Here is an 18,062-nt window from a genome sequence, read left to right as displayed (position 1 = left end):
AAATTGATTTTGTTGCTGAAGAACCATCTACTACGATCTAGTCAGTCATGCTTACCTCTCGATCTGCTAGATGCTGCATACCATTTGCCACATCTAAAGCCAAGCTGATAAGTTGAGCATGTGATAAATTAGTCATAAAGTACACAGTCTCATAATTACGATTGCTAATGCTTGCACGGCTCTCTTTCAGGAATTGTTTTAAATTTCCCAAGCTGACATGTTCTAAGGCTACGTACATCATTCCTAAAGGGAAATACAAATATGACCAAGATAGGAGAGGTAACGAATTAGACATGTTAGTGTAGGGTAGAGTAGAGTAGAGTAGAGTAGAGTAGAGTAGAGTAGAGTAGAGTAGAGGAGTGGGGACGGAGCGGAAGGGAAAATATCGAGAGGAGAAGAAAGGGGAGCATAAAAGACAAAAGGGGAGAGGGGAGAAGGGTGGGAGACATACCAGCTTACCTTCAAATCTACAAGCTCCCACTAAAGATACAATGTTTATGTGACGTCCAATTTTCGTCATGATTGCCAGTTCGTTTTCAAAACTCTTTTTATCCTCTGTCTCCCCAGCCCCGTCTGTTGTGGAAAATACAAACCAAAAAGTTGACTCTGAAACAATCTCACTGTTACAAAAGTCACAATATATTCATTAAGTTAAGGTTTTTAATGCATCGAGAAAAAATATCAACAAGCATTAACGACAATGCAGTAGACTGCCAAAAGTCCAGCGCAACTTTCTGATTTTTCATGATTTATTAATAAGAAATGAAAGGTATTGCAGTGTCCTTTACACACAAATAATTTGTCCGAGGCAGTAAAAATGTAAATAATGGGTGAGGCGCAGCCGACCCTGTTATTTAACCTTTTTACTGCCGAGGACACATTATTTGACATATTCCTGTGAACCATAGTTTTTGACCTATGACCTCTCGAAAACCAAAGGCCATTTCAGCATGAAATACATATGATTTGGGGTTTTCCACTTTTATTGCAAATACATAGGCTTTCAGCAGGGAGGTCGCAATAACATGTTTTATGATAATGATATAATATTTAGAGAGGCTACATAGTGATTTTGAGGTCTTCGTGCAACATTTTTGAACAAAGCTAAATGATGTTAAAATTTTATCTACACACCCTGATCTCGACCGGAATTTCTGAAAAGTGACGTGGCTAACAAGGTGAGATCTAACTGAGCGGCGAAGACGAGGGTCAGTCTGGAGCTGGTCAGGAAGTAGTTGGCATAGTAACTCAGGGTCATTCCCATTGAACATTCGGTGGAACATAGTAGTGGCACCTACTGCTCTACGGTGAGCCAAAGGCTGGATTTGAAGAGAGGAAAGTTCTTCTCCAGGGAGATCGATGATGCGAACAACACGCATCTGGACTGCATCTAGCTTTGATAGTGATGTAGGAGTTGCTCCATGCCAAGCTGTGCTAGCATACTCCATCTTAGATCTGACCATACTCTTATAAATTATGGCTCTCTGGTCTGGCACCAAGCAGCAGGGCGGAGGAGACCAGTGCGCTGGGCCGCTGTTTTTGCCATCTTGGTTATAATAGGGTTCCAAGGTAAATCTCTGCTGAGGGTGAGACCAAGGAGCTCCACACTATCTGCCTCTGAGAGCTTTATACCAAAGAATTGGAGGCTAGAATGACTGCCGATAGAATCTGCGGTTAGAAACTGTGATGAATTGGCATTTAGCTGCTCCGAAAAGTACGTTCCATGTAGAGACCCATGTTTCTATCTCTAGTAGGTCTTTGTTGAGAGATGCAGCAGCAGCTTGTCTGTCCTCTCTAGACTCGATAAAGGTCATCAGGGTAACATCGTCAACATACAAGATGGAAGTAGTTGTCAGTCTCTGAAAGATGTCATCAATGAATATTATAAACAAGAGGGGACCAAGGATGAATCCTTGTGGTACACCAGCATTGATCCACTTCAGACTGGACGATTTGCCATTCAGTATAACCTTCATGGAGCGGTTCGAGAGGTAGTCAGCTAACCATGCTAACAGCTTTACAGAGAAGCCAATAGCAGAGAGTTTCTCCTGGAGACCAGGGTGCCAAACTCGGTCGAATGCTTTGCTAAAGTCCAGGCAGACAAGGTGTTGGTGAGACGATGGGATACATAAGTGAGGGCATCCGATGTTGAGTGGCCAGCTCTGAAACCAAACTGCTGTTTGGAGATCAGCTTCTGATCGTTGAGATGTTTCCACATAGCCTTGTTGACCAACTTCTCCATAATCTTGGAGAGTACAGGGAGGAGAGAGATGGACCGGTAGTTACTCGGAGAGTGTTTGTCCCTTTTCTTGAAACATGGGACCACATCGGCAACTTTCCATTGGGCTGGCATGTGTCCTCTGTTGAAACAGAGCTGGAAGATCCGTGCAAGAGGAGTGGCTAGTTCAGCAGCTGCAGTTCTCAGAACTAGAGCGGGAATTCCATCAGACCCAGACGCTTTGTTGATATCCCGTTTGGTTAGTTGTTTTCTTACTTTCTTAGGCCAGAAAATCACACTGGAGCATTTGGTGGTCGTCCTCGGAGGAAGGTGAGGGAATTGCTTGCCATTTTCAGTTTCAGGAATGGTTGACTTGTCACTGAAGGAGGCGAAGCACTCTGCCTTTTCTTTGGCAGTGATAAAAGTCTGGCCTTCAGATTTCAGGACTGGGATTTCAGATTTTCCACCCTTGTCCATCAGTCGCCGCCGTGCTGTCCACCACCAAGATTTCGAACGAGTTTGGAGCTCGTTTGTCATCTTTCCTCTGACCCTAGCTTTGTGAAGAGAGCAGGCCTTCCTGGATATTGTGGTATACTCATTCCTTGCTCTGTTATAATCAAGGCGAGCTTCAGGAGATGTTTTGTTCTTTCTCACCAGAGCCTTTCACAACACTCATTCCACCACGCAGGATGGTCGACAAATGAGGGTGCAGATTTCGGTGGTATGAATCGGTGCATGGCATCAGTGATTGTGTTGGTGACGTTACTGCAAGCCCCTTCAGGGTCATCTTTGGTGAGAAGACGGTCCCAGGGCGCACCAGCTACCTCATTTCTCAAGGCATCCCAGTTAGCTTTCTTGTAGAGCCAGACACGCCGTGGAGGAGGATTTTCAGAGAGTGGAGAAACTTTCAACATGGTCTGGAAAAGGTAAGGTCTGAAGAGTCAATGTCGTGGTCGATGGTATATAATTGAAGATAACATATTTGGAGCATCAGTGATTATGAGATCCAGGCGGTTTCCAAGTTTGTGGGTTGGCTTGTCAACAATTTGGGTAAGGTCATGAGCACAGCATAGGTTGAAGGCTGATTTTTCTTCGGCATCAGTGGGAGACCTACTGGCCAGCCATTCACGATGATGACAGTTAAAGTCTCCAGCTAGAACACAGATGTTAGCTTTGGTCTTGGAGATGAGGTTATCTAGATGTTTGTCATACCAGTGGGTCCGATAGCATTCTTTGGAGGACAGTAAACAAGCGAAAGAAGCAGGGTGCCACTCTTGGTAAGGATAGTAAAGACCATCAGCTCATGCTTCTTGGACTCTAGGTGGGTTTCCCTGAATAGAGGGAGGCCATTTCGATGGTATATAAGCCACCCCAACCACTGTCATCAGTTCTGTCTCTTCGTATACAGGAATAGCCATTTAGTGAGATGAAGTGACTATCATCAGGCACTGAAGAATCCAGCTTGGATTCATCAATATTCAATGAGAATAATGTCCGGTTTAGAGTCTGATGGAGTATTCTGGATCCTTGCTTCCAGTTGTCCTTTGTTGGTTCTCAAGCCTCTATATTCGTTAGCCAGATGCTTATATTCGTATTCGGTAGTCGTTTACAGGGAGCACATTTGGTCGTTCTCGTTTGGTCAGTCCATTTCTTCGCATTATAATTTTTCGCGACATGTATGCAGAACGGGGGAGTCAGCCCCATTTCGGCGGTTGAGGAAGCACCCAACGGGAAATCCAAAAAGCATCCATGCAGCACGAGGATATAGACAAACCTCACTGCATGGAGGACTTGGTGTCCAGAAATTGGCAAAGGTTATTCCCGGGGGTTATTCTCTGCTTCCCGGCAACTGCTCTGCAATCTTGGATTATAGTACGAGTATAGAGTAGTGGATACTCCATTTTGGTCTGCTCCGCAGTTGGTTGGACTTTCGACATAAAATTTTACTGACCTCCCGGATCCCATCCAGTAAGCCATTTACCCAAGCTTGAGGGTACTCTGCCTTACTGGGCCTGATCCAGCCGTTGGCCTCTGTGCAAACATGGCAAAAGTTACTGCCCTAATGTCCTAATCACATTCCTACACTAAACACTATGATTGGGACAGCAAGAAAGAAAAGATGAAAAGGAAGAGGTAAGAATAGTCACAACACAAGCTCTTACCCGACAAAGGAAAAGGACAATGTTGTCCGTCTGTGGACAACCTTTTAGTCCACAGTCTTGATTTAATTTGACAGCATCGCCGATTTCCTGATGTCACCTTCACACTTGCGTCGTCACCTTCACACTGGGGATCTGTGTCCTGTACCACCATTGTGAAATGGGTTATGTGCCCATCTGTTCTGTATTTCAGGGCTTTTACCCTAGTATGTGGAATAAGAACTCTCATCTTCTACGAAATTTCCAATCCAAAAACAACACCAAACAAAAAAACGAGCTACCAAGCCAACTAAGTTGGCTCACCTTTCCTAACCAGCAGTGTTGCGAAAGGACGTTTCAAAGTAGAGAAGGTAGTAGACAGGTAGAAGGATGAAAACGTAGATGGTAGTGTAGGTCATGTAGGTAAATGCAACTAAAATGGGAACTGAATTTACTCTAGCATGTATGGATTAATAAAATTAAATAAATTACTTGTTTTAGCATATTCAACTTTACTGTGTACCATTTTTTTTTTATTTTTTATTGCTGAATAACAAAGGCAAGCACGCTCCTAAATCTAGTTCATTCGCCCGTTGCCATGAGGGCTCTACAGGAACGGCGACTGAAGGCGAAATTTCGAAAAGTGGTAGAGTTGTTTAGCGTGACAACACTGGTGATATACCAGATTCAGGCCCGGGGATTCAGGCGTGCTTGCCTTTATAATTCAGCAATTTTTTGATAAAAACAATGGTATACTGGGAAATTTAATACGTTTTAATACATGATTTGTTCAACTTTGTGTATTTATACAGCACCCAAACCGGCTTCACAGATTCGGCGAGCAGGGCACTCTATCCTTTCCACCTCATTGGTCACGATATATGTCCTCATAAAAGTGGACGAACTGGGCATAATTTTTTTAAATATAAAACTATATGCCTACCTAGTTCTCTATCTCCTTCCTCTGATTTTAATGTTCTCGCCATTATTACAACTGGATCACTAGATAGAGTTGCTTGTGATTGTACAGTAACTTTGTATTCTGTATCGGGTGATAGATCTTGAAAGTTGTAAGTTCTATCATCCGCCGGAGTTCTTGCGTGGAAAGGTAAGTCTGGGTGTACTACGTGTGAGTATGTAAGTCGTAATATTAGCTCCTCGTTGGCCACATGGCGGACCATCATACTGGAACTCTAGGTTTGTTGTGCTATTGAAAGTGGCGCGGAGATTTCGTGGAGTCCCAGGTTTACCTTTATTAAATAAATAACTCGAAATTAATATTTAGGTAAAAGTGTTAAGTGAATATCAGCACTGTTTTTGTTTATGCTAATTTGTGTACATGAACTTGGTACTTATTCTTTTTACGTCTTCTTATCATCTGGACCATTCTTTCGTATCCACAGATGAATATCGTCATTATCTTAGGCCAACTTCCCAGCAAACATTGTAGTACTGGGCCAATACTAGGCCAATAAAGTCCAATACTGTACTCCGGTATTGGGCCGATAAATGTTTGCACACCGGCGTTGAAATGGTCCAGTACTGGTGCTAAGCTGGACAAATTTATATTTTCTGGCTGTGGGTAAGAGAGTGGGAGTCATGAAAGAGTAAGAGAGAAAGGGAAAAGAGAGAGAGCAAGCTTCAAAATTTGTCCAGTTTACAACCAATACTGGTCTAGTCCGACGCCGGTGTGCAAACATGAATTGTCCAATTACGGGATCCAGTATTGGCCCAGTTAAGTAATGTTTGCTGGGTTAGAACTATATTAAGCAAGTATGTTTGCAGTTTTATCGTGCGGAAGAAACTCAAGAAAAAACAAAACAAATTAATATCGAAAAAGACAAAGCAAGTAATACCAATAGGCCTACTTGCCTTCTGCCGTATGATTCACACTCTCCGGTATAAAGTATGGTTCGTTTCCATCAAGCTGACACCGATGTAAATGTTATGTAGAATAAGGCTGCAATCCTTCTTCTGTAGCTGCCCCAACACTCCCATCTCCATCAAAAACTGTTACTAGTTGCTGGGATTCTACATGTATTTCTTCACAATTATCCCTATTTGTTAAAACATATAATACTATTACACCGTGGGCATAAGTGTTACAAGTTGGTGGTGCTGTCCCAGCTAACCAAAAAACGTTTTCTGAACGTTGTGAGAACGTACCGTTGACGTTTTCTAGACGTTTTGATAAAACGTTTTTAAAACGTAATTTTGTGGAGGGTTTTTGACGTTTTAAAACGTTATTAAAGACGTTCTAAAACGTTTTCACAACGTAAAAGACGTTTTTAAGGCCTATCTTTCCGTTACCCAAGACGTATCCAGGACCTAGAGAAAACGTATTGGACGTTCTAGCACGCAACTAACGTACTAAGAACGTTGCAGAAACGTCCAAAACGTCCTGAAAACGTTATAGCAACGTAAAAAACGTATTGGAGGATGCATTACTCACCACCAGAAAACGTATGTTACGTTTCTACTACGTTTTAGAACGTTTTCTTGACGTTTTAGTGACGTTTAGAAAACGTGCTATGTTTTATTAGTTAAAAGTCCAAAACAAATATCAAATATTATCAAATTAGGCCAATACAAAATTCATGAAACAAGTTAGTTTGGCAAATTAGTGATACTTACGACTTACACGACACATAATAAATCACACAAGACAATTAATGTTGATTTGATGTGTGATTCATTAAACTTTATTCCTGTGTATGAATATTATTCTTCATTCATTTTCGTTGAAAATACTGCTGAAACATAAATTAATTTTATACAAACATGCTATGCAAAATCACCCCATGGAACATGTGGAACTTGTGTTACCATGTATCGAGTCAACTATTGTCATGACCATTGATGACTGTTTATACACTCTATTACTCGATTTATAATAATTATTGTTTAATACATATGCATGGATGGAATACTTATGAAACCCGATTATTGTACATTTATAGGATAAAAAGTTTTAAAACATGATTTATATACATGAAAACTCTCAAATATAAGTTACTATTTATAATTGAAGACAGAATAATATTCAAAAGACTAGTTTGCGTATAATGTCCTGTCAACCAGACCAAAAATGCCGTTCTGCGCAGGTCAGCAACCAATCACACCGCGCCTTTGCCCTGACGTCAGACGCAAACTAATGTTTTCAATTCGGTCTTCAGTTAAATTCGACAAACTTAATTGATTACTCTCACGTACAAAGCGCAGTTAACACTCTAAGAAATAAAGGTTCTAAAACGATTCTAATGTTGTCCTCTCAGGAGAACCCTTAGAGGTTTTCTAAAGAACCAAATATGGTTCCAAGACTATCGAAAATGGCCCCCAAACTAAAGAACCTTTTAGAGGTTCAAGATCTAAGAGGGCAGGTTCTCCTGAGAGGACAATTATTTCTTAGAGAGTTAATGATGACTAGACTTGAAAGTGCTCGTAACTTTTGCCAACACTTTGCTAAAATTAAGTCATAATTATTGTTCATGGTTTACTTTAATTTTGTAGAATTTTGCCATAGGCCTACTGTGTTCGTAATGAGTTATAATGTCTAGCCCTCTCTAATTCTAAGTCGCAACTCGCAACGAATATATGGCGACGGAATTAACAACACGTATTTTGATTGACCAAGTTTTAAGGCAGAATTCTGTAAAATAAAAGTACCATGAACATGTATGCATTTATTTTTGGCATAATATTGGCAAATGTACAGTTCATGAGCCTTTTCACGGCTCATTACCTAAATTGATTAAATGTAGGCCTATAAAGGTGATAAGTCTGCATTTCCCTTATGGAACTAGCCCCGTTCTCAAACCGCGACGCCTCTCGAAAAGCGAGCGGAGCGAGCAGCGAGCGCAGTGGAAAATCATCATACAGGTATCAGAGTACAGAGTGCTAGGAACTACCGGTACCCAAAGCATTAACGAGCAAATTAGTCCTTTAAACGAAACTACTTTCGTTTTCGGCCATCATCTCCTCCCTGCCAGAAACGTAAATCCACAAATGTTGAAAATTATCTTCTTAAAAGAAATATTTTTACAAACGTCATTGAGATTTGAAACCCACTCCCACAAACCTCGATCTTTTTTGGTTGTTCCTTTAAGGGATGGGGTATGAACGTTTGGACAAAATTTATTGTGGGACATGAGAGCACATCAGACATATCGAATTGCATTCTGAATACGAAGAATGTCCTTCTGATATCAAATAATTTTGATTTTTTTTTAAATTCGCAATGTAATACACATTTTATGTGAAATGATTAAAAATTGATATTTTTGAATTTAACAGTACTTGCAGTTAACTTGATAAATTTGATGTTTTATACTTAAAGTGTATTTATTTAGGATAAAAAGCCGACGATCAATTTAGAAAATTTTGACCTTTCGTATTGGAGGTATGGATTTTTCTCCCAAACACCCAAAAAATAGGTCTTTTGGGGAAAAATTCCATATCTTCAATATGGAAAGTCAAAATATTCAATTGATCGTCGGCTTTTCCTCCCAGCTACATACACTTTAAGAATATGTCATTAGATTTATAACATTTACTTGGAGGACTGTTAATATCAACAATGTGAAAAATATCAAATTATAATAATTTGTCATAAAATGTGTATTATACCGTTAATTTAAAAAAAAGAAAATTATTTGATATCAGAAAGACATTCTTCGTATTCAGAATGCAATTCGATATGTCTGATGTGCTCTCATGTCCACAAAAATACTGTCGAAACGCTCAAAACGCTCATTCCAGATCCCTTAATGTCATTAAACACGTCAAATAATTTGAATACGCACAGTCTAGTCTCAAAGATAAAATAAAGTTCAATTGAAGTGCTGTGTGAAAACTCCTCAAATTGAATTATTACCTCTTTACTAGTGTCCCCAAATACAACGTAAAAACCACTAATTTACATTGTTTACGCAACATACAAATAATATCATCACTTCCGTTGCTGATGGGCAGAGCGATTAACTGTAAACCGTTGACAAGAGCGTACTTGCGCGATGTTGACAAGGCGCAACTTGCGAGTATGGCGACAGAAATAACAACACGTACGGCGTGTAAAGCACACATAGTAGGCCTACGCTTCGGATCGGAGGCGCATTGTGAACATCGCGGAAGTATGCTCTCGTCAAAAGTTTTATAGCAAATTAAAATCACGGTATAGTTACTATAATCGATAAGTCGCTATAATCTGAGGCAGAATTTAAAAGTCAGAGTACCGGTACGACATTTTCGGTCTGGTTGGCAGGATGTCAGACGCAAAGTAGTCTTTTTAATTCGGGCTCAGATTATAGCATGCCCTCGAGCGTCAAGTTGCAAGCCATACATGGCCTTTAATGCAACTTTGACCAAAGGCCCGTAGGTACATGTGCGGTGCCACACTGCAGAATACTTACGATATTGCAATGAAGTTCAATACATTTTAACTTGGAAATGCGACGAGTAGCGTTGAGTTGAGGCAAAAAGTAATCGATATATCGGTACCGCATCGCACTGCATTGCGGCGTAGTTTGAACGGACCTCGACGCTGCAACAATAAGGCTTTTTGAAGTATGACGGGCACAAATGGAGATGGTGTACTTTTATTTGGGTAATCTTGTGTATGCTTTCTTTCAGCATACAAAAGATTACCCAAATTTCAATAGACAGTGAGCACCTTGTCCGACAATGTTGTAAAACTAGCATGTTTACCAGTACAGTGTCTGTGGTCTTCACTCTTCAGTTTCAATGTGTCCCTAGTCTTGTTCTTCCTCTTCCTGTTGGGGGCCACGTTCATTTTCGCCGCGCTCATCATCCTCCAATTCCCCTACAGGTACCGCTGCATCCACATTCCCAGCTTTCTATAGATAATAAAATGGAAAACAATCTATTTATAAGCATGATCATCATTTTGGGAAACATCATTTTTAAATTGAACTGAAACCCTTAAATCTATCAGCTCACTAAAATAGCAGCCTTGACAAAATATATATAAATAGGCATAAGAAATTCTATGAATAAAAAAATTCTATCCGGTTATGGTCACCCTTAGATATCCAGACAACTTATTTATATTATCAGTATCATTAATTCTGAGTAACTTTCAAGGTCTGTATAAACCATAACGAAATCATAATGCGCGCGTGGGGGGTGTGTGGGGAGGGGCATGGTGCCCTAAAACCTAAGAGAAGTGAAAATAAACAAAATGCTCCATAGAGAAAGAAACATCACGTAGGTGTGTGAAATGTAAGTCCAAAAAAGTATGTCTCAGATACATTTGGTAAAATAGCTTTGTGCTATGCTTTATTATTTTTTTAAAACCTTATTTTTAAAAGAAAATGAGCTGTGCGATATGCGATATTTTTTTCATTTTACATTCAACGAACAATTTTATGCACTTTTTGATATTCAGATACAGAAACATAGTAATACACTGCAAAAACAGTGTCTAGAGATTGAACACTTTTTTTTTTGTCCTCAATTTGTAAATACGTTTAAAACCTAAACACCAATGTCAAATTTCAAAACATCATATGTTTAATATCTGAACACAAGACATATTTAATTCCTAAACATGTTTAGCATTTAAACGTGTTTACAAATAGAGGACAAGGTGGTGTCTAGAATGGGTGCTAATATTATAATCCCTAGACATTGTTTTAGGCCTACATGAATTAAATAAATGAATTTGGCATTTCAGCAATGATATTTGAACTTACTTTATACTTTTTTTCCACCTGGAAGATTTGGTGTTCTTTTCAGATAATCTCCAAGTCCTTCTCTATCTCAACCTCCTTAGCTTGAGGATGATTCTTCATGCAAGCTTCTATAGAAAGGTGGAAATGATATGAGTTCAGTATTAAATTAAACTCCTTTATCAAAATAAACGGTCTGTATCTCAATATTAGGATTTTCCAAAAGCCTACATGTCGACGTGTTACCATACGTGCGGTCTGTGGTCTTAGGGAAATATTTTTTATTTGATAAGTTTATGAATAAAGTATACACATATAATCTAAAATTACAACAACAAAAAACAAGTTGGAAACAGACGTCCGATTTAGGGGTCAGATTTAAATATCCATATTTTAATTTTATAATCACAGAATATTAGATGAGTATATATTACACCCACTATGATTGGTTCAGACAGCATGACAAATTATATGCATTCTGTTTAGGCTTAGCCGATCTTAGCTCTATGGAAGCTTATGGATCTGTTTTCTCACCCAATGTTTGGAAACATACTGTGAAATAAAAGGAAAGGCCTACGTGATTTGACATATTATGTTAATCATAGATTGTATCTTGGGCCTATGAAACTTACTGACGATAACTTTGTAGAAAAAGGGCTATCTTTAATGCTCAGCTTGCCTTTTCTCCCTATACACTGCAGGAGGACCACAAATTGTTCGTTCCCAGCTTCCTCATCATCCTCCTGATGGTTTCGTTGAGATCATGTCCTCCAACAAGACTAAGGTGTCGTATCTGGAATAAAGACATATGAATCAAAGCTAAATATTTTAATGCATTATCGCATGGAATTTGGAAGTCAATATCGTTTATGATGTTGCCGTTGTTGATGGTTCAGTATCTTGTGATACTTTGACCCACAACTGAATAAAGTTATTGTGATTTTCATCGCAAGTGCAAAATGTCAAACATATTTTGAATTATGGCCTATTTATAAATGATCATGATTATTAGTACTTCAATTGTGTAAATCAACCACAATTTCATATTGTGTACTTTTGAACACACGAAAATGGCATCTTAATTCATAATTTTGTTTTTAAAGCTAGTATAGGGGTGGAGGCAAGGGAATATTTTGCACAGGTTATGATTGTTTGGTATAAAATGCCAGTTCCTGAGAAATATTAAAATATTTAAAGAACCTCTCGTGTCTATTCGATATTCCTATATATTTTAGGAATAATTTTGGCTGAGTGGAATTTTAATATAAAACCACATATGCGGCCCTCATGTGCATGTTTTGCAAAAAGCAAAACTTATAGTTAAGAGTGCACCAAAATATTGACATAGTTTTTTTTTTTTTGTATTTCAATCAGGTACAATAAAAAGCTATCTTGTCATGTTTCTCTACAAAGTTCTAATTGATAACTAACTAAACAGCAGATTGCGTAACTCTAGCTATCACTCTTTAAACAAATGATAAACTTCAATGTTGCAAAATATGGAATATGGATATTTTTCGACAATGTTCTTAGCACATCGTAAAATGTTTCAACAGAACGAAGGACAATATCTTGAACTTCTGAACCAGCAGTTACCAGGCCTTAAGGCCTATATGATTTTATGACATGTTACATGTACAAAATAAGTTACAAAATTGTCTTGCTTTTAAAACTTTATACGAAGGAGAACAAGAGATGGTAATCTAATACTAATGGATATGCGTTTTCCCAGTCGCCACCCAAACAGGGTGGTGGGTTATGTATTTTTAAATTGTGATCTGTTTAATTGATAAAATGTCATATTTTGTGTTGGTGTCATTTGAAAGCTAAAAAACCACTAACATTAGTAACAACCCTGTATATATGAACAATATAGCTTTTCAACTACTGGAGATGTGTGGTTGATCGAAGTTGTGAGGAAGGATGGGAAGAGGAGCACATAAAGTCTATGGGAACAGGGCGTTTCGCATGTGTAACTTGAATAAATTAATGACTACAGGGGCTACATGAACTTGATTTTGGTCTTAATTTACAGCTAAAAATTCTACTGGTTGTTTTTAATCATTTTGAACTCTTATGCATGCATACCTAGGGCTAAAGAATCGTCCTGGTCATCGATCTCTTTGATTTTTTTCAGACAGAAGCGCAATTCAGACGTCCCATTTTAATTCAGTGCTTTCAGGCAACACAAACCTAATAATAATTACACTAAAAATTAAAACAAATGTGTTCCACTTCCAAGCAATCAATATACATCATTATTCATTTGCAATCATTTCATAAATATTGCAACATTCCATTGTTTAGGGCAAAAATAAGCGTACTTGAACTTCATGGGTAATATATGATTTATAGGTCATACCATCTGTTGTCTTTAACCATGGACTTGGAGTTTGTGACTAACCCAGAACATAGGTCAAGACTGAGGTGGTACAGGTGAAGTTCTGGGTGCACAAAATACACCTCTGGGTGCAATAACCGGCAACATGATAATCATTTCAATGGATTTCCTGTAAACCCTTAGAGCTCCCTTCTGCCTGACTTTAAAGCAATTATTCAAATTGTGATTTTTTGGGCGCTAAACATGCTAAATACTCCCTATTAATCACATATTGCTTACATATTGGGTAACAACGGCCACTCTTTTTTGCACTTGTAATTATTAATGTTACTTCTCACGTGTTCTGTTTTTATACTTGATGACTTCTCTTACTACTTTCAGGAATTTGTCTGTGTAAATATAATATGATATAGATGAGAATAATAATATAGCCTACTTGTAATTAAATCAGGTACTAAGTTGTCCGACGATCTGATGATCGAGTGTCATGAGTGTCATGCTAATCTAATACTCATCTAACACATTATGTCAGATAGACTTATGAAATAGGTATAACAATTTGACAAACATGACAAAACTCAAGTCAATAAACCACCTTGAATTTCAATCAAATTAATTGTAGGCACGGCCTTTCAATTCTGACAACATCGGCGATCTTTTTCAATTTCGAGATTGCAATTTTATAAAGCGCTCAATCACGACGAATAGGCCAGCTATACGAATGCATCACGAACATACAAGTATTTTATTTAGTAGTACCAATACGGAATTAAACCATGAATATCATCAAACCTTACAACATACTTTTAAGTCAAGAATGGTAAATAATAATTAGAAAAACAATATCCTATTAAAAACATCTTATTAAGTTTAAGTCCTCAGCTTTTAAAGACTTTCCTCGAATTCAAATTACATCAACCGTCATTATATTGTGGATGCCATGCATACAATGCATATGTTACTCATTGTACTTCACTGATTAAATTGACTCACTGGACTAAAAACATACACGCTTTATCATGTTTAATGGAAATATAGTAATAATAAAATACAATCTTACCTTTGTTTGGTAGAACTGAACGAAACAGATGCAAATAGTTCCTTTTGATGAGCAACTTGATGTATATATTCCTTAGAACAGCATGCCAGCATAAACGATCGTGTGAAACGTATAATTTGTCACATTCCAGGTTTGAATTTTGGGTTGCCAGACGATTCACAAAACCATAAAACTTTTATATAGGTCACACTTAAAGATGTCAAGCAAGTCAAACACCCGGGTCATACATCACAATCTCTAAGACACAGTTCCTCACTAACCAGCAGCTTATGCTAGGCTTAGGCTGACTTTAAAATGTTGGTTGCAAAAGCTTAACTCTACAAATTGAGGTCAACGTCCGAGAAGTGATGTTGTCGAATGCATATAATTGAACCGTGCTGTGATGATGAGATATAATAAAAAGGATTGCGTGAAACACTTGCCAAATTAGGTACATGTTTCCTGATTGATGCACATATATAAAAGAATTAAACAGTTAAACTTGTATTCATCAACAATATACAGACATCATTGACTTCACAATTGCTGGGATTTATGCGCGCACAGCATAGCGAACATTAAGTTTCATATTTTGAAGTGAAAGTTGATACACATTTGGGTTCATTTCCCACGAAGCGCGCAAAAATATGCAATTTTACACTATTTTATACCAAATCAAGGCGTTTAGGGCTATCTATAAACAACAAGGAATTTTTCTTTCACTTTTTTTTCTTTGATATGTGGGGGGGTTGTCATAAGAATTCAAGGAATTATTTAATCCCTGTTGATTTAATATTTAGTCGGCTTTGTCATGTGTATCTTGTCTTTTTTTTTACTTTCTTCAATCCTTCGATTCCGTCCTTTTCCTCAGTCTTCTGACATGATAGCTCCTCTTTTTCCTTTCTGTTAATTGCTGACGTACCAGATATCAGGGTATGACATAGATAAATTGCTTTTTACCGGTCAAGTTTACGGGGAGATGCGCGTATTATTCACACAAAACTTGTTATACTATTTTAGCCCCCAATCACGGTGAATTGGATGTGAATATGAAGGTGAATTTGAATTCGATGAAGTACGCGGAGCGCGAGAAAATTTCAATTCTAAACTATTTCATCCAAAAATCAAGGTATAATACCGAATAGGCCTATTGCCTGTATTTTTAGAGTAAATATACTTACACCAGGGAAGTGTTTGCCGAAAACGGGGGGGGGTGACATTTGATATCCCAAAGTGTATGCGGACGTGTCCCCCTGTCCCCAGGATTTACGACCATACAGTGCCTTAAACCAGAGAAGGCTACGTGTTAAAACATTTTGATAATATGAAATAATAATTAAACGCTTTAGAAAGACATTTAATTGACGTTGTACAAAACGTTCGGAAAACGTTCTGGAAATAACGTATTACAAACGTGGCAAAATAACGAAAAAAATCGAAATATTTTGTCACGTTTTAAAAACGTTTTCTGAACGTCATGGTAAAACGAACAATATTTTACCCAAGTCAAAACGTTTTTAAAACGTTTTTAAAACGTTTTGGAAGACGAAGACGTAAAAGACCAAACTAGAACCTAGAGAAAACGTTTTCTAAACGTTTTGTGTTTGCTGGGGTAGGATCACATTTCCAAGCAATGCGGAATGACGTTGCTGGGTCTGTGTAATATGTGATTGTTGGATCTTTATTAATTTAAAATATTAAAAATACAGAATGTAAATTACCTTTCCTCAATGAGCAGCTAGCAACATGATGTTTAGAGACGTACATGTTTTAGATAAACATGATAAAGGGTAAGAAACAGACCATCTTTGTGCATGGTCAAAGGTGCTCTTAGACTAGCGACAGACTATCCGGGGAATATTTTGATGGTTAGTCGCTCTTGACACCTGTCATCTTGCGCTTTTAAGATACGAAGTTGAAACATACCTATTACAAGAAGGATTAATAAATATTACTTGGGAAAACGACATTGTTTAGTTGTACCACCATCACAAAATAAGGTTCATAATACATGTCCATCATTATGAACATTTTGAGCTTTCTTATTCACAAAAACCTTTAGCTTTTTTGGTGTTTTTGAGAAAAAACATATATCTGCAATAAGTAAAGTAACATTTTTCATATGATGGCTTTTCCTCCCAGCTACATACACTTTAAGTACATATCATTATATTTATAAAGTTTACTTCGAGGACTGTTAAATATATAAAATATAAAAAAATCTCAATTTTGAGTAATTTGCCATAATTATATCGCAAATTTCAAAACATTATTTGCTATCAGATTGACATTCCTCGTATTCAGAATGCGATTTGGTTTGTGTTCTCAGGCCCCACAAAGAATACTCGGCAAAGGTGTGTGACCGGCCCCTTAAGTGTAACACTAAGTATATTAATCAGACACTACGTCTTTAAATCCATAATGTATGATCTTATGAAACTAGTGGGTTTTTTTTTAAGCCTGATTTTTTGACATATCTGTAACGCTTACACATGTCTAAATCCCTAAATGGAATCAGGCAAATTTGTTAAATGGTCAAAATAGCCAGTGAGGTTTCTTTCACTGTACTTTGCTATTTCAGCTCAAAATTGACAGAAATCATTCCTGGTGGGTATTACTAATATTATTTCAGCATTTTGGGTAAGGAATAACAAAATCAAAATTGGACAAAAATCGTACATTATGGCTTTAAAGACATATCTTACCTGCTGAAAGAATAACACAAATTAACAACAATATTCCGACGAGGAAGTAGTTACCAAATGGGCCACCATTATCACGCTGCATTCGTCATGTTATATCTATGAAACTTGTTTGAGTATTTATTTGGTGTGATACAATAAGCATATAAATAGCTTGACTCAAGTTCGCGCTTAATTAACATGCTTGACCGAGCCTATTATACATACTATATATCAGTGCCAAGTTCCAGCACAATTTCTGCATCAAAATCTGCACAATCATGAACGCAAACTGGCTGTCATTATACTGAGCAACATTAAGGATCCTGTTATAAATTGTCCTATCATATCGAATGATTCAAAAGTGAGTTCTTGCACATTGGAATCGTGAGAAGTAGTAAAACTGTGTTACCCAAGTTTTTGTTTTTTGTTACACCGTCATATGCATATAAGATTGCCTGTTTCTGTACTGTTTGTATGTGTAGTTAAAATCAAAAACAAAATATTATCCTGTTTTTCCAAACAAAGACCAATGGCTCCGTACGTACGTTGTGTCAATCAAGCCTAAATACTTCAACCCTCAACCGCACTAAGATATTTTATCCGTCATAAAAACAAAAACGCGCGCGTTTACGCCCAAACGACTTAAACTAATCATAGATCCATCCCTTGCGTTCATTTGAGTGATAAAATGTTTACCACAGCACCTTACCCGGGGGTAGGACCGGCCATCAAAAATGACCATAGAGGGGAGTGGTTGGTGAAGCCGGCACCATTGCTTTCTAGGCAATGATTTTCATTTCGCTCTTGTAAAATTACTCCAAGAGCTATTGACTTTTTACTTATTAATCAGTTGAAATAGTCATTTCTTTTTATATTCAGAAAAAACTTTTTTTCGTAGAATTTTTGTTCTTTTTGCTCGGAAAATCAATTTTGCCTATACTTTTGTACCTAGCCAG

At 37.8% G+C, this 18,062-nt stretch overlaps 1 protein-coding gene and 2 long non-coding RNA genes across 3 annotated transcripts in view; all 3 read right to left on the bottom strand.

Moving 5' to 3' along the window:
* The window catches only part of LOC140148874 (tyrosine-protein kinase receptor Tie-1-like), a 61,914-nt gene that overhangs the window by 21,238 nt on the left and 22,614 nt on the right, over positions 1-18,062 (bottom strand). The window lies entirely within an intron of this gene.
* On the bottom strand, positions 5,277-17,262 carry LOC140165502 (uncharacterized). The gene is made up of 3 exons (XR_011860736.1): positions 17,128-17,262; positions 6,229-6,413; positions 5,277-5,606 (listed from the first exon to the last, which is right to left on the bottom strand). It is a non-coding gene; the product is annotated as an uncharacterized lncRNA (long non-coding RNA).
* On the bottom strand, positions 11,123-14,816 carry LOC140148816 (uncharacterized). Its single transcript, XR_011858530.1, has 3 exons — positions 14,444-14,816; positions 11,675-11,835; positions 11,123-11,173 (listed from the first exon to the last, which is right to left on the bottom strand). It is a non-coding gene; the product is annotated as an uncharacterized lncRNA (long non-coding RNA).

This window comes from Amphiura filiformis, chromosome 1 (assembly GCF_039555335.1).
Source record: "Amphiura filiformis chromosome 1, Afil_fr2py, whole genome shotgun sequence".
NCBI classification, from domain to species: Eukaryota; Metazoa; Echinodermata; class Ophiuroidea; order Amphilepidida; family Amphiuridae; genus Amphiura; species Amphiura filiformis.
Note: the sequence above shows the minus strand (reverse complement) of the source record. Positions and strands in the feature narration are given on the sequence as shown.